This window comes from Capra hircus, chromosome 2 (genome assembly GCF_001704415.2).
Source record: "Capra hircus breed San Clemente chromosome 2, ASM170441v1, whole genome shotgun sequence".
Classification (NCBI taxonomy): Eukaryota; Metazoa; Chordata; class Mammalia; order Artiodactyla; family Bovidae; genus Capra; species Capra hircus.
The window spans coordinates 68,248,042-68,270,336 of record NC_030809.1 but is presented as its reverse complement, the minus strand read 5'-3'; the positions used below and the strand labels follow the sequence as shown (position 1 = coordinate 68,270,336).

At 37.1% G+C, this 22,295-nt stretch overlaps 1 pseudogene; it reads left to right on the top strand.

Moving 5' to 3' along the window:
* On the top strand, positions 18,514 to 18,815 carry LOC102177940 (annotated as a pseudogene).

Here is a 22,295-nt window from a genome sequence, read left to right as displayed (position 1 = left end):
TACAGCTACTTTTCATATTTTACTAGTGCTATCTGGGTTTTATAAATATGTAACATATCATCAGCAAATGCATATACTGGAACTCTTGAAATAGAATGAACTATATAATGGTAACAAAGATCACTTTTGCAAAGTTATAGATTTCAATTTTAATTACATTGCTGCTCTTCTATTTAAAATATATGTTTGACTTTAGAGTATTATTTTTACTATGTTTATTTAGTTACTTTTAATTCTTATAACATTTTAAATTTTACTATTCTTTATAGATAAAATATCAGTATTCAATGAAAGATTTCTCACTCTATTTATATTTAGATAACAGATAAATGAATTTCTTCACTTGCAATCTCCTTTGCTTTCCTGGAATAAATCTACATTAGTTTTGTTGTGTACTGTTATTTTGATACTTCATTGGGTTGTATTTTCTAATATTTACTTAAATTATTTTGTATCCATATTCTTAAGTATTCTGAACACTTGCTCTTTAACCTGCTGGTGAAGGTTATATGCAATAAATGGTATGCAATAAATAATACATAATTATAGGACACCCAATACTAGGAAGATGAGATGGTAGTAGTTTATTTGCTACACATGCAGGGCCATACCAAGGATTGCACTTGGAAGCAAAGTGACCCAATAGGGCCCATGGGAAGCAGGCTTACAGTATCCAGAGGATGAGAAAACACCTGGTTCCATCAGAACCCTGTGACTGGCTTCTTGGAAAAGTTTCATGAGTTGGCAAAGCAGTGAAATGTAACAAATTGAGGACAGGAAATGGCTGATTAGGAAACAGGGCTGGGGAGGGGAGCATTTCCCACTGCAGAGGGGTCAGGGAGTACCTATCTGGCCAAAACAAAGTGAAAGTGAAGTCGCTCAGTCGTGCCCGACTCTTTATGACCCCATGGTCAGTAGCCTGCACCAAGCTCCTCCGTCCATGGGATTTTCCAGGCAAGAGTACTGTAGTGGGTTGCCATTTTCTTCTCCAGGGAATCGTCTCAACCCAGGAATAGAACCCAGGTCTCCCTCATTGTAGGCAGACGCTTTACCATCTGAGCCACCAGGGAAGTCCAACAAGGGAATTCACAATTAGGCTTTTTTGGAGCCCTATTGATGCTTTTGAACTGTGGTGTTGGAGAAGATTCTTGAGAGACCCTTGGACTGCAAGGAGATCCAACCAGTCCATTCTGAAGGAGATCAGCGATGGGATTTCATTGGAGGGAATGATGCTGAAGCTGAAACTCCAGTACTTTGGCCACCTCATGCGAAGAGTTGACTCATTGGAAAAGACTCTGATGCTGGGAGGGATTGGGGGCAGGAGGAGAAGGGGACGACAGAGGATGAGATGGCTGGATGGCATCACGGACTCGATGGAGGTGAATCTGAGTGAACTCCGGGAGTTGGTGCTGGACAGGGAGGACTGGAGTGCTGCGATTCATGGGGTCGCAAAGAGTAGGACATGACTGAGTGACTGAATTGAACTGAACTGAACTGAACTGAACTGAACTGTGGAGGCTTAAAGAAGTCAAGAAGCACTTGAAATTTTACGTTTTCCAACACAACAAATAAGATTTATTTTTTGCAGTTCCTTCAGTAGAATTTTGTAATAAATGTTTGTAAGCCTTATACAATAAGTCAGAGAAATTTTTAGAATACTTTCTAGAACATATTATAATACTAGGATATTACTTATAAAATATAAATATTCTAGAACACTTATAATGAACTCAGTGATTCTTTAACAGATATCAGTCGTAAAGCAAGCTGATTCTGATAACGTTTGAATCACCTTTGCTGCCCCTTTTATGTCAAAGTAGTCAAATTATTCTCAGATTATTAGAAATTATTTTATTTTGCTTAGAAATAATTAATTTACTCTAGGTTTTGATGTTTTTGTCACAGATATATTCATGGCATCTTATTTTTATTTCACTTATGCTTATGTATAAACCCAAGTCTAAGAAATATAAAATGCTTCTTTTTCTATTTCTAATCTTGTTTTTCCATTCTTTTTAAGTTAATTGAGTTCATAAAGGATATTCTATTAATCTTTTCTAAAGACATGTTTGGATTTATCTTCAAATATTTATTTTTATCTCATCGGTTTCAGTACTTATTATTTTTTAGCTCTAATATCTGTGTCTGTGTGATTATATTATTTCTTAATATCTTAAAAAATAAGCTGATTTATGTTTGTGAAAGTTTCAATTACCTAAATGCTGAAACTGAGAAGCTAATTCTTGTGAAATTGATTTATTAAAGGAGCAGCCACTAAGGGAAATCTTTAATACAATACTCTGAATTATAGTATTAAATGTAGGGTTTGTTAAATCTCCTCTATCAGATTTAAAAAATCCTCTTCTATTCCTCTATCTGCATCTATTGATGTGATCACATTTTACGTTATATTCTGTTCAAATGGTGAATTACACTTAAGTTTGGAATGCTGAAGCAACTTTGAAATCTGATATAAAGCACACATACTCATGATATATTAATTTTTTAACATTGTGGTATTTACATTGTAATTTTCTCCTCTATCCGAAAGCAGAACCTCATTTATATACTTTTAAAAAGCTGTAATTCTTCTTGTTACAGTTATCCTTGTGTTTATTATTGAAGGCTTCACCCGCCAGATTTTAAGCTTCAGTTTATTTGGTATCTTCTCATATCTTAGTGTTGGAGAAAAAGAAGTACAATTAGAATTGGCTATTTGGCTAACCATTTTGTGTGTGTGTGAGTGTGTGTGTAGCCAGCGCTCAAGGAAGAGGGAAATGAAGAAATGCCATTTAGTGGATATCTAATTTCAATTATGCAAGATGTATGCATCTTAATTTAACATTTTTCAAGTTACTACGACAAGTTTCGAACTTATTAGATATTTTTCTTCTTATGTCAAATTCTATACTTTCAGCAAATAAACTTGGTGACTTCAAATGTCTTAAATAAAGAAGATAAAAGTTGAAATACTGATGTCTGGCAGATGAGATGAGAGATAGTATTTGTTAGAAATATTCTATGTTTCATCCGAATTAGTTAGCAGCAATATATATTTATCATAGAAAAACAAACATTTCTGCTTATTTCTTAACAGCATGGACAAGTCATAGGAAATTTGCCTGGCACCTTTTCTATGTCATATCGTGGTTTTCATACACAGAAACTCACAGTTTAAAGAGGGTTTATATTTGAGAGACAAATTGGTAAAAACAGAGACAAAAATTGCAAATAAAACTACCAAATTTCTGTCTTACTTAATTGGGGCTGGGATTTATGTTATATACAATTTTATGTATTTAATACAATTCTTAATAAATATTCAATAAAGGTATATAAACTATATCAAAAAATTTTATTAAAGGATATCCTTAGCTACATAGAGCAAAGATTAAAGTTCCCCAGTATCTTTTGGCTTATAATATATCCATTCCTATTGTCTGAATAAGGATGTATTTATTTTACCCAATGGACTCAATATGTCAATAATCTTATTAATTTTTGACAGTACTCAGCACTCATTATGACAATCTTTTATTATAAATGCTAAAGGGCTTTGATTAAATAAAACATTATTTGGATCTTATCAATATCTTCTTCCTGTAATGTTTAATTTAGTAATTGAAAATAGTTACCCAAAGAAACTTTTTATAAATGAGTGATGACTGTAATGACTGTATCCTTTTACATAAAATTTATGTCTAAAAAGACATATACATAAATCTCCTGAAATCCATCACATATCAAACATGAGATTTATATTTTCAATTCCCATGTAATATATAATTTGATGATGAATGATACAAAGAGGTTGGTTGCACATGAAATAACTACATATTTTGACAAACTTTTCTATTTGTTTATATTTATGATAATAGCAGACTCAGGAAACATTATTTTTAGCAGAACCTGTGTGAGAATGCATAGTGAGAATGCATTTAGTTGTGTCTGACTTTTTTGCAACCCCATGGACTGTGTAGCCTGCCAGGCTCCTCTGTCCATGTAATTCTCCAGGAAAGAATACTGAAGAGATTAGCCATTCCTTTCTCCAGAGAATCTTTCCAACCCAGGGATCGAATCCAAGTCTTTTGTACTGCAGGCAGATTCTTTACCAACTGAGCCAGCAGGGAAGCAAACTGTGGGAGACAGTGAAGGATAGGGAAGCCTGGAGTGCTGTAGTTCATGAAGTCACAAAGAGTTGGACATGACTTAGTGAAAGAACAACAACCAACCTGAGAATACAGTGCACTGGAATAAGAATATAAAGATCTTTGCCTTCCAAGACTCAGCATTGGTAAATAAGCGGTGCTTCTATGTCCGCTGAAGGGGAGCCAGTTAGTTCAAAATCTTTGGAGCATTTCTGTCCCTGAGTATAACAGAAAAGGAGCACATTTCATGAAATTATTTAGACCCAGTGAAAATCCTCTGTTATATATTTTAAAAATAATCAGAACATATTAAGAGGGGATGTCAACCTTATATCTTCTTGTTGCTCTTTACTGGAGAAAGAAATGGCAGCCCACTCCAGTGTTCTTGCCTGGAAAATCCCATGAACGGCAGAGCCTGACAGACTACAGCCTATGGGGTCCAAAAGAGTTGGACACAACTGAGTGACTTTAATTAATTGCTCTTTACGCAGTAGGAGCAAACACATACAGCTGACTGACAATGATTATGTCTTCCTCATTGTTTCTATTTATCTAATGTCTGTTCTGGACCCAGGAACTGCAATCTGAATCAATCTCATGACGATTTTTTCAGGAGCCTCCATTTAACACTATAGTAGCTTTCTTGGAGCAAGACCAAAATAGAAAAAAATGATTCTTTCAGAGAAGGGGTGGATGAATACACAGAGTGAGAGCTCCTCAGGACAGACTGTAGCCTGCTGAAAGACAAAATGATCAAGAGTAGGTCAGGAAGATCCCCTGGGGAAAGGAATGGCTTACCCACTCCAGTATTCTAGACTGGAGAATTCTATGGACAGAGAAGCATGGTGAGCTACAGTCCATGGGTTTGATAGAGTTGGACACAACTGAGCGACTAATAGTTTTCCATCATCAAAGAGGAGTCTTAACAGGTAGATGGAGAAGGCAATGGCAACCCACTCCAGTACTCTTGCCTGGAAAATCCCGTGGACGGAGGAGCCTGGAAGGCTGCAGTCCACGGGGTCACTAAGAGTCGGACACGACTGAGCATCTTCACTTTCACTTTTCACTTTCATGCACTGGAGAAGGAAATGGCAGCCCACTCCAGTGATCCTGCCTGGAGAATCCCAGGGATGGGGGAGCCTGGTGGGCTGCCGTCTATGGGGTCGCACAGAGTCAGACATGACTGAAGGGACTTAGCAGCAGCAGCAGCAACAGGTAGACACTTGTCCAGTAAAAAGTGCTCCTCTTAAACTGGCTCGCAAGCAATAACTGTTAAATATTCAGGAAATTTGTGACCGTTGAAGCTATTAACAAAAACTAAATTACATAAATTTATGATCACAAAACAAATGTGCTGGACACTTAAAAATCATAATTTTTAATTCTTATACTATATTTTGCTATTATCTATGCTCTTAAGGCTGTTTTTGCTATTGCAACTGAGGGATGGAAATTCTAATAATGGTAGCTGCTGCCTGTCTCTTTTCTACATTCTGTAAGAATAGACTAGCAGCTTGAAATCAGCCAAGGTGGGGGTAAAAATATTATGGAAATTGACAAATGCTACAAACCTGGGTTTGACTTACTGCTTTTTTGAATAAAATGTGAATTAGGCAGATTAAAAAAAAAGTGTTGATCTTTTATCTTTCCACTCCTCATTCAGAAAGCAACTTTCAAAACCCTTTTGTCAGGATATTGCACTTAATGTCTGTATTAAGGCTTTCCATCTTTATTTACATTTACATTTCTTTATCTTTTTTCTGGCTAAATTATATTTTGTACAAAATGGGCAATAAATGTTTAATCCAACATTTCAAGTTCTGTTTAATTTTTTGAGTCTTTTCTTCTAGATTTCTTATGTAAGAATGATTTTCTTTTTATAGCTATTAGTAAGCAGTAGTTAGCAAGAAATTAATACCCTTAGTATAAATATTTTGTATACAATGCAGGTAATTAAATCCCTGATCCCCTTAAAACATGAACATGTAAGCATTCAGGAATGTATGAGTAGGTGTATAAAGCACATGGACTCACCATTACCAGATGACAAATAGAGAAGAAAGAAATCAAATACTGCAAAGTAAACACCTGATTCTGGACTTTACTCAGAAGCTTCAAATGGAGACATATGGAGTAAAATGAAAAAGGTGAATGGCTACTGTGGTTGGTGTGATGAATGAGGTAAACATGCAAAAAAATCACTAGACTCTTAAAAGATAAATCTTTTCTCCAAAGGAAAAGATAGCATGAAAGAATAGATTTGATTGATACCTTCTATAACAGAAGTTCTTGAACTAAGATCAATAAGCAACATGAAATCATTGAAAGCTCTGCAAGCTATCTGCAACACTTCAAACAACCTGACAAACCAAACCTGATGACAAGTTTGTGCATGTTAACTAAAATCACAAGAGTTTTTGTTTTCTTTGGAATTACATCAGTGTGGCATAGTAATTCCTCCCACATGTAACTAATAACACCACTTTAGCAGACTAGTGATGGTGGGAAATAATGTAAGAGGTATTATATAGATTGGCGTTTTTCAGTTGCTAAGTCTGTGCCTGACTCTGCAATCCCATGGACTGCAGCATGCCAGTTTCCCTGTCCTTCACCATCTTCTGCAGTTTGCTGGAATTTATGTCCATTGAGTCAATGATGCCATCCAACTATCCAACTATCTCATCCTCTGTCACCCCCTTCCACTCTTGCCCTCAATCTTTCCCATAATCAGGGTCTTTTCCAATGAGTTGGCTCGTCACATCAGGTAGCCAAAATATTGGAACTTCAGCATCAGTCCTTCTAATGAATATTCAGGACTGATTTCCTTTAGGATTGACTGGTTTGATCTCCTGGCTGTCCAAGGGAATCTCAAGAGCCTTCTCCAGCACAATTTGAAAGCATCAGTTCTTTGATCCTCACCCTTCTTTATGGTCCAATTCTCACATCCATACATGACTACTGGAAAAAAAACGTAGCTTTGACTATACAGACCATTGTTGACAAAGTGATGTCTCTGCTTTTTAATATACTGTCTAGGATGCTTCCCTGGTAGCTCAGACAGTAAAGCATCTGCCTACAATGCAAGAGACCTGGGTTCAGTCCCTGTGTCGGGAAGATCCCCTGGAGAAGGAAATGGCAACCCACTCCAGTATTCATGCCTGGAAAATCCCATGGGCCAAGAAGCCAAGTGGGCCACAGTCCATAGGGTAGCAAAGAGCTGAACACGACTGAGAGACTTCACTTCATTTCACTTCACTTCACTAGGTTTGTCATAACTTTTCTTCCAAGGAGCAAGCCTCTTCTACTTTTGTGGCTGCAGTCACCATCCACAATGATTTTGGAGCCCAGGAAAATAAAATCTGTCAGTGTTTCCATGTTTCCCCCATCTATTTGCCACAAAGTGATGGGAGTGGATGCCATGATCTCAGTTTTTTGAATGTTATATAGATTTTTAAAAATTATTTTCTTCCTCCCCTTGCTACATTCATGGGAAACTTAAACTTCCTATATTTTTCATTTTATATTTATCTTATGATCTGCTTGGGATGAGGACATCAGAAGATGGACAATAGAAGTTTAAAAAATACTTTGAATATTGATATTTTCTCTTGCACCTTTGCCCTCATCATGAATTTATGGTGCTAAGGTACTCTCACTAGCATGCTGCTAGAAAAAGAAATATTTGGAGTACAGCTGGCCCTAAGTAGCTGCTGAAAGCCATCTAACCATGCCCACCTTAGATCATGCAGCACCAGTTAACTCACAAACACTTGAAGGAAAAACAAGTCTTACTGCTGCTGTATGCCACTGAGATTTTGTCTTTTTTCTTATTTAATAAATAACAGTTAAATCCAATGAATACTAAGAGATCTTGCCATAAAAATTGGAAGAGGAGCTTAGTTATTGCATAAATCACTTCAGAGTTTATTTATGAAAAATGAGAAATTTTTGAAGAATCAAAAAGAGTGACTTAGAATTCCCACTTGAGTATTTAGTTGGATCAGTGGAGAACAGATTATAAAACTGGCTGCTAACATTTAAAGAATGACAATGAAAAGGAAAGGCTGTTAATACACAAATGTCAGATATATTTAATATATGCATGCATGCTTATTTACTCAGTTGTGTCCAACTGTTTGTGACACCATGGACTATAGTCTGCCAGGCTCCTCTGTCCATGGAATACTGGAATGGGTTGTCATTCCCTTCTCCAGGGGATCTTCCTGACCCAAGAATAAATCCAGGGTCTCCTGCATTGCAGGCAGATGCTTTACTGTCTGAGCTACCAGATATTTGACAGTTATTTGCACTAATAAATGCATTGTTTCACAGCTTCAAATCCACCCTTTATTACCTGCTCTGTGATTATAGAGAAGGTCTCTGTAAACAATTCTCCTTTACTGCTGGCACAACATTAAGCATTTTCAGTAGATGTCACATGAAGGAGACTGAAGAAGGGAATATTTCTCTTCCTGATACAGGTGTGTTTCTTTTGGCCCTTTCTTCCTGCCTTACAGCTGCACACCCAGACCACACAGTCCCCTGGTATATTTTCAGCCCTCCCCCTGGTTACCAACTCACTACAACTTTCTCAGTATGGTCACTGTGCTCCCCAGGCCTCATTCTACCCTCTCAGGAAGCAGAGTCCTGAGGCTTTGATGCCTATTGTGTAGACATCTCTGAAGTCTGGTCAAGGTGAATCTCATAGGTATGTCAAGAAGCATGTAAAACAGACCCCACATATCTCAGGTCTCACACCACTAGCCGCAAAGCAGATCCTACAGTTCTGACCAATTTTTGAGGACCTTCCCATCGGGCATGGTCTCCTGCAGCCCAGAGAGTGTTTTCCTGCTTGGAAATCAGGAAAAAAGTGATACAAGAGAACGTATATACATAACAGGAATAGAAACTTCCACAAACTTATGGTTACCAAAAGGGAAAGGAGGATGAGGATGACTTAGGAGTTTGTCATTAACATATGCATACTACTATATATAAAATAGATAACCAACAAGGATCTACTGTATAGCACTGGGAACTATACTCAATATTCTGTAGTAACCTATAATGGAAAATAATCTGAAAAAATAAATATATGTATATATAACTGAGTCACTTTGCTGTATACCTGAAACTCACAGAACACTGTAAATCAACTGTATTTCAATTAAAAAAATTAGTTCAAATAATGAAAAGAAACTCCTCTGCTTCCAAATTTGTTTCTTACCTTGGACACTCTTCTCCAGCAGTAAAGTATTTTTTAGACTTGTCCTTATTTTTTATTCCCCTGATATAGTCTTTATATTAACTTTTCTCATTTGAAATTACTGTGTGGGTTCTGTCTCCTGAATGGATTTTAATTGACAAAGAACTCAGTTGAATTAATTGTAAGCATGAAGAAGAGAGCAGGAAGGGTGATTCCAAGATATGAACAGATTGATGGTGGCACTTTTGACTAATATATGAAGTAGGCACAAGTGGGGAACAAAATCAATTCCTTTCTGAATCTGGACAGTGTGAAATACTTGTAGGGCATTCAGAGGCAATTGACCCTTAGGCAGCGAGATAGAATAGCTGAAGTCTGATGGAGAGAGAGGACAGATAGAAGAAATGGATTCATGAATTATCACCATTGAAGAGGAAGTTGAAATTATGAGAGTGGAAGTGATTACCTAAACTACAAAGTCCGATGAATGATAAAAACCAGAGACCTAGGGACAGAAGTCTATGGAAAATTAATATGTAATAATTCTCAAGAATAGCTTAGAAGTAGCCATGAGAGCAAAGGAGACATTTCTCAAGTAAGGAGTGATTAGTGATGCTAAATATAACAGGAAGTGTTATTAATATAAGGTCAGGGAAGTTTTAATTAAATTTGACAGTTCAATTCTATTAAGAAAAGTTTCGGTTCTTTTGCGAGAATAGAAACTAAATCATCATGACCTAAGAAATAAATTTTTGGTGAGATGACAGAATTTAGTTTTCTCTTTCTGAAGTTTAAGTGAAAAGGGAAAATGATTAAACACTGTCTTTCAGGACTCAGAGCATAGAAGGCAAAGGAGAATTTAGTTTTTGGAGTAAGAGAGTTTTAAGAATGATTAAGAAAGGAAAAAAAATAGATGGAGAAATTAAAGTAAAAGAGAATAATAATCAGTAGAATTCAATTTCTGGGATACAGAACATGTCAGCATTAAGAATACCTGTGGAGGGATTGGCTTTGAAATGAAGGTGGTATTTGTGGCTGGAGAATGTTCTTGATTGTAGAAAGTATATATTGGGGCAGGGGAAATCAAAGAAATTCATGCTTAACGGCTTCAGTCTTCTCAGTGAATTGATCTAAAGAGATTGATGAAGTGGGAGAAAATGTAAAGCTCTTTGGAGAAATCAGATGTAGAATATGTTGAGAAGGTTAGGTCAGGAATTTGTGATCCGTGAATGTATGGTAGGACTGATAACAAAACCAGCAGAATATTTGTGTTCGTGTGTATGTGTATGTGTGCATATGCTCAGTCACGTCTGACTCTTTTGAGATACCATGGACTATTGCCCTCCAGGCTCCTCTGTCTATGGAATTTCCCAGGCAAGATTTCCCACACTGGAGTGTGTTGCCATTTCCTTTCCCAGGGTATCTTTCTGACCCCAGAATTGAAGCCATGTCATCTGTGGCTCCTGCATTTCAGGTGGATACTGGGAAACCTGAGAAACCACATGTTAGGTTAGGATGTGTGCATGTATATATTAGAATACATGTATCCAAAAAGTGATTGTTTGCTCATGCACATAAGTAATATATTTTTGCTCTTGTCAAATTTCCATAAATATTTACACCAGTTGGTTTTTCAATTAGCAGGATATAAAAGGGACTACTTCACTGTGTGAGTGAACGTTAGGTAGAATTCTATATAGTACTCAAGATCAACTGCAAATTCCTATTTTGGACAATTTTAGACCTAATATGGAACAGTGAAAAGAGCATAGACTTGGCCTGAGAAAGTCCAGTATTTCAGTACAAACTCCCCACTTTTCAAGCTGTAGGATATTATTCCTTTCTGATGTTGGTACAATCAGATTTGTAATAAATATTAGTGCAATACTTAAGTGTATAAGTTCTTACATTTCTAGGAAGGTTCTCTGCAGTTTATCACTGAGCCTGAGTTTCTCATGTTTAACTAAAATCAGGGTAATTTTTATTAAGTTGTTTCAAAGGTCAAATGAACTAATTAATGTATATAAAGTCTATGGCTAAGGGCATCCACAGAGATTTAAGTTATTGATTGAAATGTAACAGAAAAAGTAAATTTTCCTATTCACCCACACTATTTTCCTTTCTTTAATCCAAATGTCTAAGAAAAGTCACATACACATTTACTGTATTAACCACTTGAACCCTCTGATATTGACTTACTTTTCAAATCCACTATCAAATATTTATTAGAACATACATTTTAATTGGCAATTAATTGGTCAAAATGGCATGGATCACATAAAAACAAATCATTGAGACATTCTTGGAGAAATGAGTAAATAATTTGCAAATATAGAGGAAGACTGCTATTTCTAGGACTATCAGTTCAGTTCAGTTCAGTCGCTCAGTTGTGTCCGACTCTTTGTGACCCCATGAATCGCAGCACGTCAGGCCTCCCTGTCCATCACCATCTCCCGGAGTTCACTCAGATTCACATCCATCAAGTCCATGATGCCATCCAGCCATCTCATCCTCGGTCATCCCCTTCTCCTCCTGCCCCCAATCCCTCCCAGCATCAGAGTCTTTCCAATGAATCAACTCTTCGCATGAGGTGGCCAAAGTACTGGAGTTTCAGCTTTAGCATTATTCCTTCCAAAGAAATCCCAGGGTTGATCTCCTTCAGAATGGACTGGTTGGATCTCCTTGCAGTCCAAGGGACTCTCAAGAGTCTTCTCCAACACCACAGTTCAAAAGCATCAATTCTTCAGTGCTCAGCCTTCTTCACAGTCCAACTCTCACATCCATATATGACCACAGGAAAAACCATAGCCTTGACTAGATGGACCTTAGTTGGCAAAGTAATGTCTCTGCTTTTAAATATACTACCTAGGTTGCTCATAACTTTTCTTCCAAGGAGTAAGCGTCTTTTAATTTCATGGCTGCAGTCACCATCTGCAGTGATTTTGGAGCCCCCCAAAATAAAGTCTGACACTGTTTCTACTGTTTCCCCATCTATTTCCCATGAAGTGATGGAAGCAAATTAAACATTCCTTTTGGTACCAAAATAACTTGAAATCACTGATAAAATGCAACAAATATCCTCAACAGTGCATAGCTGAGATAAAAGAAAGCTATAAAGATCAAAAATAACAGAGGTTGAAATCAGCAAAGTAAACAAAATGTGAGATAAAATCTTTCTTACATTTTTGTGCTTATACCAAAAATTCAGTGTCTTGGTTTTTAAGTCTTCAGGAGAGGAAAAAAAAAGAACATTGATTTTACACCAGGAGAAACCTCAATTAAGACATCTTCAAAAAGTTAGGGACTTCATCTCCATGAAAAAAAAAACAAAAACAAAAACAAAAACAAAAACAAAAATCTGTGATTAAAAAAAAAGAAAAATGCCTTCACAGTGTTTGAAGTTTGATTTTCAGTAACTTTCAAAGTCTGGGAAAACTCAAATTGAGTATTATTTTAATGTGTTTTTATGCTAATATTACCCTGCTAAGTCGCTTCAGTCGTGTCCGACTCTGTGTGACCCATACATGGCAGCCCACCAGGCTCCTCCGTCTCTGGGATTCTCCAGGCAAGAACACTGGAGTGGGTTGCCATTTCCTTCTCCAATGCATGAAAGTGAAAAGTGAAAGTGAAGTTGCTCAGTAGTGTCCAACTCCTAGCGACCCCACGGACTGCAGCCTAGCAGGCTCCTCCCTCCATGGGATTTTCCAGGCAAGAGTACTGGAGTGAGTTGCCATTACCTTCTCCTAATATTACCCTAGATTCCCTAATACTCAAATTATGATCTACAAACACCCAGAAACATCCAGATCACCTGGTAATTGCCTAGAAATATAGAAACTCTCACTCTTTCCCAGGCCTACCATCAGATTCTTTTGTGTTATTAACAAGATCCTAAGATGATTTGCCAGAGAAGGCAATGGCAACCCACTCCAGTACTCTTGCCTGGAAAATCCCATGGACAGAGGGGTCTGGTGGGCTGCAGTCCATGGTGTCGCTAGGAGTCGGACACGACTGAACTTCACTTTCACTTTTCACTTTCATGCATTGGAGAAGGAAATGGCAACCCACTCCAGTGTTCTTGCCTGAAGAATCCCAGGGACTGGGGAGCCTGGTGGGCTGCCATCTATGGGGTCGCACGGATCGCGCGGAGTCGGACACGACTGAAGCGACTTAGCAGCAGCAAGATGATTTGCATTCATATTGCTTTGGTTTCTCTCTACTGATGTAACAAACTTAGCAGAGCAAAAACAAACAAACAAACAAAAAAAGATGTAACCACAACTTACTGGAAATAAACCCAAATGTATTATCTTATTGGAGACCAGAAGTTCTAATATCAAGGAATTGGAAGTCCACATTCCTTCTGGAAACTCTAGGTGAGAATCGTTCCTCTTGCCTTTCTAGTCTCCTAGAGGCTGCCTACATTTCTTTTCTTGTTTTCCTCTCCTCCCTCTTCAGAGTCACAGTGTGACATTTAAAATCTCTCTCCTTTTCCCTGTTTTTCCACTCTATTTCTAGCACAACATCTCCTTCACTTACTATGACCCTCCTGCCTCCCTCTTATAAGAATTTTTGTAATTACATTGGACATACATGCATAATGCAATGTTATTAATTAAACCCCATTTGCAGAGCCCCTTTGGCAAAAAAGGTAACGCATACTCAAGTTCTGGGAATTAAGACATGAGGATTTTTGAAAGGCTTTTATTTTGTCTATCACACAAGGTAAAAACTGAGAGATATTGGCTTAGAAAGCCTAAAAAAAAGCAAATGCAAATACGCTCTAAAGAAACTTAAGCTCAACCTAGCTACCGTGGGGTTTTCACTGAATAGAATCAGCTGAATAAGAGCCGAGCCCCAAAACAGAAATTCTAAATTGATTGAAACAATACAGCATGTGGGAGAGTGCACAGAAAGAACGAACAACAGAGAGAACAAAATGCAATATTAGGACTGAAGATACTTGCAGCACTTTCACAGCATCATCTTTTAGGATTTGAAATAGCTCATTCTGTAATCAGACTACATACCAAGGTTGGTAGCTAACTATTCAGTCACAATAGTAGAAGCCAGACACAGTAGAATATGTTTGTAGGACTGCAAGATATAATTTAAATCTGGAATTATGTAATTAGCTAGGACTTTAAGTTAAGTCAAGTGGACCTTAGGAAGCACCACTACAAACAAAGTTAGTGGAGGTGATGGAATTACAGTTGAGCTGTTTCAAATCCTAAAAGATGATGCTGTGAAAGCACTAAACTCAATATGCCAGCAAATTTGGAAAACTCAGCAGCGGCCACAGGAAGGGAAAAAGTCAGTTTTCATTCCAATCCCAAAGAAAGGCAATTCCAAAGAATGCTCAAACTACTGCACAATTGCACTCATCTCACAGGCTAGTAAAATAATGCTCAAAATTCTCCAAGCCAGGCTTCAACAGTACATGAACTGTGAACTTCCAGATGTTCAAGGATTTAGAAAAGGCAGAGGAACCAGAGATCAAATTGCCAACATCTGCTGGATCACTGAGAAAGCAAGAGAGTTCCAGGAAAACAGCTAATTTTGCTTTATTGACTGCACCAAAGCCTTTGACTGAGTAGATCACAACAAATTGTAGAAAATTCTTCAAGAGATAGGAATACCAGACCACCTGACCTGTCTCCTGAGAACTCTGTATGCAGGTCAGGAAGCAACAGTTAGAGCTGGACATGGAATGACAGACTGGTTCCAAATAGGAAAAGGAATATGTCAAGGCTGTATATTCTCATCCTGCTTATTTAACTTATATTCAGAGTACATCATACAAAATGCTGGGCTGTATGAAGCATAAGCTGGAACTAAGATGGCCGGGAGAAATATCAATAACCTCAGATATGCAGATGACACCACCCTTATGGCAGAAAGCGAAGAACTAAAGAGCCTCTTGATGAAAGTGAAAGAAGAGTGAAAATGTTGGCTTAAAACTCAACATTCAGAAAACTAAGGTCATTGACAACCAGTCCCTTCACTTCATGCAAATAGATGGGGAAACAATGGAAACAGCAAGAGACTTTATTTTGGGGGTCTCCAAAATCACAGCTGCAACCATGAAATTAAAAGACACTTGCGCCTTGGAAGAAAAGCTATGACCAGCCTAAACAGCACATTAAAAAGCAGAGATTACTTTACCAACAGATGTCTGCCTTGTCAAAGCTATGGTTTTCCAGTAGTCACTTATGAGTATGAGAGTTGGACCATAAAGAAAGCTGAATGCTGAAGAACTTATGCTTTTTTACTATGGTGTGGGAGAAGATTCTTGAGAGTCCCTTGGACAGCAAGGAGATCAAACCAGTCAATCCTAAAGGAAATCAGTCCTCAATATTCATTGGAAAGATTGATGCTGAAGCTGAAACTCCAATACTTTGACCAACTGATGTGAAGAACTGCCTCATTGGAAAAGACCCTGATACTGGGAAAGATTGAAGGCAGGAGGAGAACGGGATGACAGAGGGTGAGATGGTTGGATGGCATCACCAACGTGATGGACATGAGTTTGAGTAGGCTCTGGGAGTTGGTGATGGAGATGGAAGCCTGGCGTGCTGCAGTCCATGGGGTCGCAAAGAGTCAGACATGACTGAGTGACTTAACTGAACTGAACTAGAGTTAAGTAAATCTTTCAATATAATATCACATATTTTGCAAGAAAAAAAATATATATAATAAAAACTATTTGAAATGTAGATAGACCCTACCAGCTGAGATAAGCAGTCACATGCCAAAGTAAATTTTGAAGAGTAGACAAGCGAGTGACAATTTTCCACACCCCTCCATTCTATTATGACATCCGAGTTTATATAAGTCTAAAAATATCATACTTTATAAATGTGAGTTGCCTGTATTATTCTACACCAATCTCATATGCAGTTGTCTCTCACTCATGAAAGTGAAGTCAAATTTAGAAGAGCTTTAAAAGCTCACGTGGCACTTCCAGTATGGTCTGTGTATTGCTGCTAGTCAATGAACTATTTGTTAGAATCATGACTATATGATACAAAAGTTAGAGATGTTCTGAAACTGTTCATAACAATTTAACATTGCTGCACCACTCAAAACATGATCAGGGACCTCAGTCTCTGAATAAGAAACAGATTCATTTTGGAGTTGATGATGTTTTGTGATAAATTATATTATATATGAATTGAGCAGTATTTATGTGATATTTTAAGATTCATCTGTTAATGAAATTCAGAGGTATGGAAAATATGAAGATGCTTAAGCATTTAGTTATCTACATTACTTATTCTTTTATAAACATTTTTTTAATCAAGCTTTTAAAAACATAATTTTATTGTTGTTGCTCAGTAGTTGATTCATGTCTGACTCATTTGTGATCCCATGGACCATAGCTCACCAGGCTCCTCCGTCTATGGGGTTTCCCAGGCAAGAATATTGGGATGAGTTGCCATTTTCTTCTCCAGGGTATCTTCCTGACCCAGGGATCAAACCCTATGCCTCCTGCATTGGCAGGTGGATTCTTTACTGCTGAGCCACCAGGGAAGCCCATATAGTTTTATAGTATTAGCTGAATTAGGAAACTATAATTTATGCTATTTATTTTTCCCTCTAATTTTAATATAGTGAACAAATTTGTTACTGTTTGAGAAGAATTATTACGAATTCTCTTGTTTGAAGCATTGGTTGTAAGCCTAATGGCAATGACACAAATAATTCTAAACAAAACCAAACCGCTAATACTAACATGAGAGCGACTGCACAACAACGATGATCATACAAGTACTGACTTTACTTTCATAGGCATGATTCATAATGAGGTGCTAGAATAACAGTGTGCTATTTGTGAGGGATGCACTGGGTAATGAAGCAAAGATTCTATTGCAGTTTAAGTAGCAATTCTATACAAAATATAGAGGAACACATTCAATCATATATATATTGACGTTCAATAATTCAAATGTAAATATTGATTCATATAAGAGGGCTACTTAATGTGAATTAACACATCATGTTGAAGACTAAAGGGCCTTATACAATTGCTGAAGTGTTAGTGAAAACTGTGTCAAAGATATGCAACTATGAATGCTGGGTAATTTGATGGCAATGAAGGCAAGTCAAGAATCAGTTAAGTGTTTAATCCTGACATTTTAAGGAAATAGTTAACAATATGGAACACCAAATCTTAGAACAACATAAAACTTTCAAAGTATTTTGCATTTCACACAAAATGCCTAGATATTTTTAAAACAGCAGTTTTTTTTTTTTTAATGTGTTGAAGGTAAAAAGAATGATTCCTTTCTTTAGCTTCATTGTTATGAAATAGAGCCCTAACAGAACATATGCCTCTGAAGGGCATAACACTGTAGTAGTACATTGTGTGAGACCTTATTCCAATGACTCAGCTACAAGAGAGTAAAATATTATAGGTTAGTTGCTCAGTGTATCAGTTATCTGATGTTCTTAACAAATCACCCAGAACTTGATGGCTTAAAAAGTCAAACATTAATTTTCACACTATTTCCATTGCTCAGGAATGTGGGACATCTGAGTGGGTTGTCTGGTTGAGGTTGGTTCATGAGGTTCTAGTCAAGCTGTTGACCAGAGCTGCAACCATGTGAAGACTCAGATGAAGCTGAAAGATCAGCTTCCAAAAACTCACATGGCTGTTGGAAGGCCTCAGTTGTCACTAGCTTTGGCCATCTGATTGCCTTGGTGGTGTCTTCATAGAGGCTCATAGGGTGAGTGATCCAAAAAAGAATGAGAGAAGGTGAGCACCCTCCAGACAGAAGTTGCAGTCTTAAATAGTTTTACTTTAATGTAATTACATACCTTCATATCACCACATGCTGTTGGACACACAGATCAACTCTGGCACAAATTGAACTACACAAGAAGACAATACCAGGAGGTGTGGTTCACTCTGGGCCATCATGGAGGTTGGCCACCACACCCAGATTAAAAATTTACATAAATGTAAATCATACACTGCTTCCTTCAACTGAGGAATATTGCCTCAAAACGCAAAACAAAACAACAAATAAAAAACAGAACCTTCAGCTTCACTAAATAGTATTGTTAGTGTTTTAGTAAGAAATGTGGGGAAGGAGCTGCAGTGGCCAGGCAGTCCAGCTTCACAAAGGCTCTTGGCCACTGCGGCCCACAGGGACGATGCCCAAGAGCAAGGTCAGATGCTCTGAGGGCCGGGTGAAGGAGGAACCCAGGAGAAGATCCCGAGGTTGTCAGCTAAACAGGCTCCTGGAAAAGTGGAAACAAAGCTAAGAAAGGTGGCAGAAAAGGATAAATCTTCAGACAAAAAAGTGCAAACAAAGGGAGAAAGAGGAGCAAAGTGAAACAGGTGGAAGGAGCCAACCAAGGGACTAAAGACTTACCTGCAGAAAACAGGAGAGATTAAAAATGAGGAGAGTCCAGCCCCCGATGAAGCAAGGGAGAAAGAAGCCAAGTCTGATTAATATCACACACCCAATCTTATCAGTGGCCCCTGTCTCCCTTCTTGTACAACCCAGAGGAATATTTTTGTCAACTATTTTGTGAATGCAAGATTTTTAGTAGCTCTAGAAACATTTTAAAAAAGGAGGGAATCCCAATACCCCCCTCCTTTTCTTTGAGGTGAAATCGTTTAATTTACTTTTTTTTTTGGTACAATAGTGGGATATTGAATATGAGATGCTTTGATTGTCTTGGATGTCAGCTTAACATTCCACAGATGGGGAAGCTTTTATATCCTATAATACAAAGCATACTAAATGGCAGTTTGGAGTCAATTGTGCTTTTAATGTCTTGAACACTTAAATTACCTCTCTTCTTATGTTGTTTTTGGTAGAATTGTTTCCTAATGCAAACTGCTCACTGCTTGAGCTTGGCACTCCTGCTCAGAATTTTGTGCACTCTATAACATCTTTGGTCATGGTAGTCCAGTTTTCCTACCAACTTTGTTAATGTGCTGTGAACAATTGACAGTTTGAGGATGTAGTGTATATGATATTAAATTGTGAATTAGTGGGACTTCTGCTGTGATAGCATATCAGCATTTGAAGATATGGGTACTTGATAGCTTGTTAAGGAAGATCTGCTGGAGGAGGGCATGGCAACCCACTCCAGTATTCTTGCCAGGAGAATCCCATGTATAGAGGAGCCTAGTGGGCTACAGTCGATAGGATCCCAAAGAGTAGGACATGACTGAAGCGACTGAACACATACACATGCAAGAGTTGTATACAAATTGATATATCTATTTTGATCCTCAAAACTACCAATAAAATCTCAATTATGAAAAAAAAAGTGAATTACTTAAAGAATGTATATTTTATTTAAGATTATTCTCTTTTCTACATGATAATATTAAAGCTTCATAAATGTATTGCATGCTGATAAAAGAATAATTATTTCAATGATACTTGAATTATGGATAGTTTTTGTGTTACTGTGAAATAGGAGATGAGTTTAGAAGTGATATACACATATAATTTGGACAGCCACTGATTACTTGTTTATCATTATTATTTTTAATTATTTTAATAGTTGCATGCAAATAAGAAATGGATGTGTTTTCAATAGCTTGTTAGATAAAAAGGCCCAAACATAGTTTGGAAAACTGCAAGAACAGAGGCTTAAAAATTGTCATGATATTCTACAATTTAAGGATAATTATCAATTAACTTGGATTTTGATACTGTACATCTGTGAAAACTTATCACCAAATGCCTTAAAAATTATAATTTACATTATGAATTATATAACATTCATATGCAATGTTTATATGCACATTATGAATTACTTTTCTGTCAAGAAAAGATCCATGCATGGGAGGTATATGATCAAAATCTATTTCTTTTGTCAAAAGGCAAATCTAAGTTTATAACTTACTGGGGCTTGTTACACTTTGGGTAACAGTTCAAAAGAATAATCTGAGCTCACTGAAGTTGCTTTAAAATCACTTCTATTTCCATTAACACACCACTGTGATACTGATTTGCTACTATGAATGTTATCAAAACAAGCCATTGAAGGCGACTTCTTAATTCCATCTTCCCCCAAATTGTATCTTTTTGAGCAAAGAGCTGTTCTAGGTGCCTTTTACAGTTTTACAGGGAATTGAAATTTTTTCCATTAAGAGAATTTTTTTAAGGACCAAAATAAATGTCCATCCAAAGGCATGTTCACCATGTCTGATGAATACAGTGGATGAATCAGAACTTCCTAGCCAAGCTGTAACAGTTTTTGACAGGTCATCAAAGAAATAATTGGTCAAGCATTACCCTGATGAAAGATTATGTGTTTTCTGTTTATCAATGTCAGATGCTTTTCATTGAGTACTGCTTTCAATTTGTCTAATTGGGAGCAGTACTTGTTGGAACTAATCATCCGGTCCTCCAGAAGAAGCTCATAAGAGAGAATTCCCTTCCAATAATACTGTATACACCATATCACCTTCTTTGGATGAAGACCAGCCTTTGGTGTGGTTGTGCTTAGTCACTCAGTGATGTCACACTCTTTGCAACCCAGTGAATTGTGGGTTGCCAGGCTCCTCTATCCATGGGAAGTCTCCAAGCAAGAATCCTGGAATGGGTTGCCATACCCTCCTTCAGGTTTGATGTGGTCAGTGATGGTTCATTTAGTTAGCCCCATAATCTCTTCTATTCTACATTATTGCACAGTATCTGCTTTTCATCTTCCATCACAATTTGTTTTAAAAATGAAACATTTTAGCTATATTTAATTAGAAAATTGCATGTGGAAATATGGCTCTTTTTCACTTATATGGAATCCAAAAATCAGAGTGATTAACATAACCAAGTTGGCACAAATGATCTTCAACTTTTGATTTGGATATTTTGAATTGTGGTATAACCTTAATTGTTCTCAATTAATGTCTTGATCACTATCAACTTTAACTGATCTACTCAAATGCAGAGCATCATACAGTGAGAAATCTCAAGCATGAAACTTTGCAAACCACTCTTCACACGTTCAATTGTCGCAGCACTTTCTCCATACATTGCACAGATCATTTTTTTTGCATTTCAGTGTGTTTTTACATTTCTTGAAATGAAAAAGTATAGTATACTGAAGATGTCATTTGCCTTCCATCTTCAATATTAAAATGACTGCACAAAAATTTACCAGTTTTGATAAGTTTTTAAAATAGTGCACACTGATAGGACAGCTATCATAGCACAATCTAACAAAACTATTCCGGATGAAGTTAAAGGCAACTAAGCACTACTAGATCCATGTTATGGAAAAACACTGAGCAAATCTTTTGCCCAACCCAATAAGTACTATTTTCTGTTAGTAACACTACTGTTAATGCAGCCTACATTACATAAGTTAGTAAGAGGAAAGCTCATTTATCACATTAACATTTCATTGTTAATATAAGAGATATTTCTGTAAAATGTGCTTGCAGATCTTTAATATGGAGAGTCATTGTATCCCTCATACATTTCCATTTGGGTATAAGTGTAGAATGACAAAAAAGTGATGTAGTATTTTTATATTAATTGATTACTCACATTTGCAATGAATAACTCATATATTTAATTATTTTCTAATGTTATGCTTGTTCTGATTGTATTAAAATTCCATATGCCTATTAGCTTTAATGAATGAAAAACCTTGGGCTTGTATATTATACACCTTTATTTATTTATTTAGCAATTCATTTTAATTCTTTTAAGTGTTAGACTGTGATGTATTGAGATCTTTAAAAAATTGTTTTGTCAAAGATAGAAAATGCTGATCTAGATCATTCTCAGTTGCTCAGTAGTCTCTGACTCTTTGTGACGCCCTGGACAGTAGTCCACTAGGCTCCTCTGTCCATGGGATTATCCCAGCAGGTAAGAATACAGGAGTTGGTAGCCATTTCCTCCTCCAGGGGATATTCCTCACTCAGGGGCTGAACCTGCATCTCATGTGGCTCCTGCATTGAC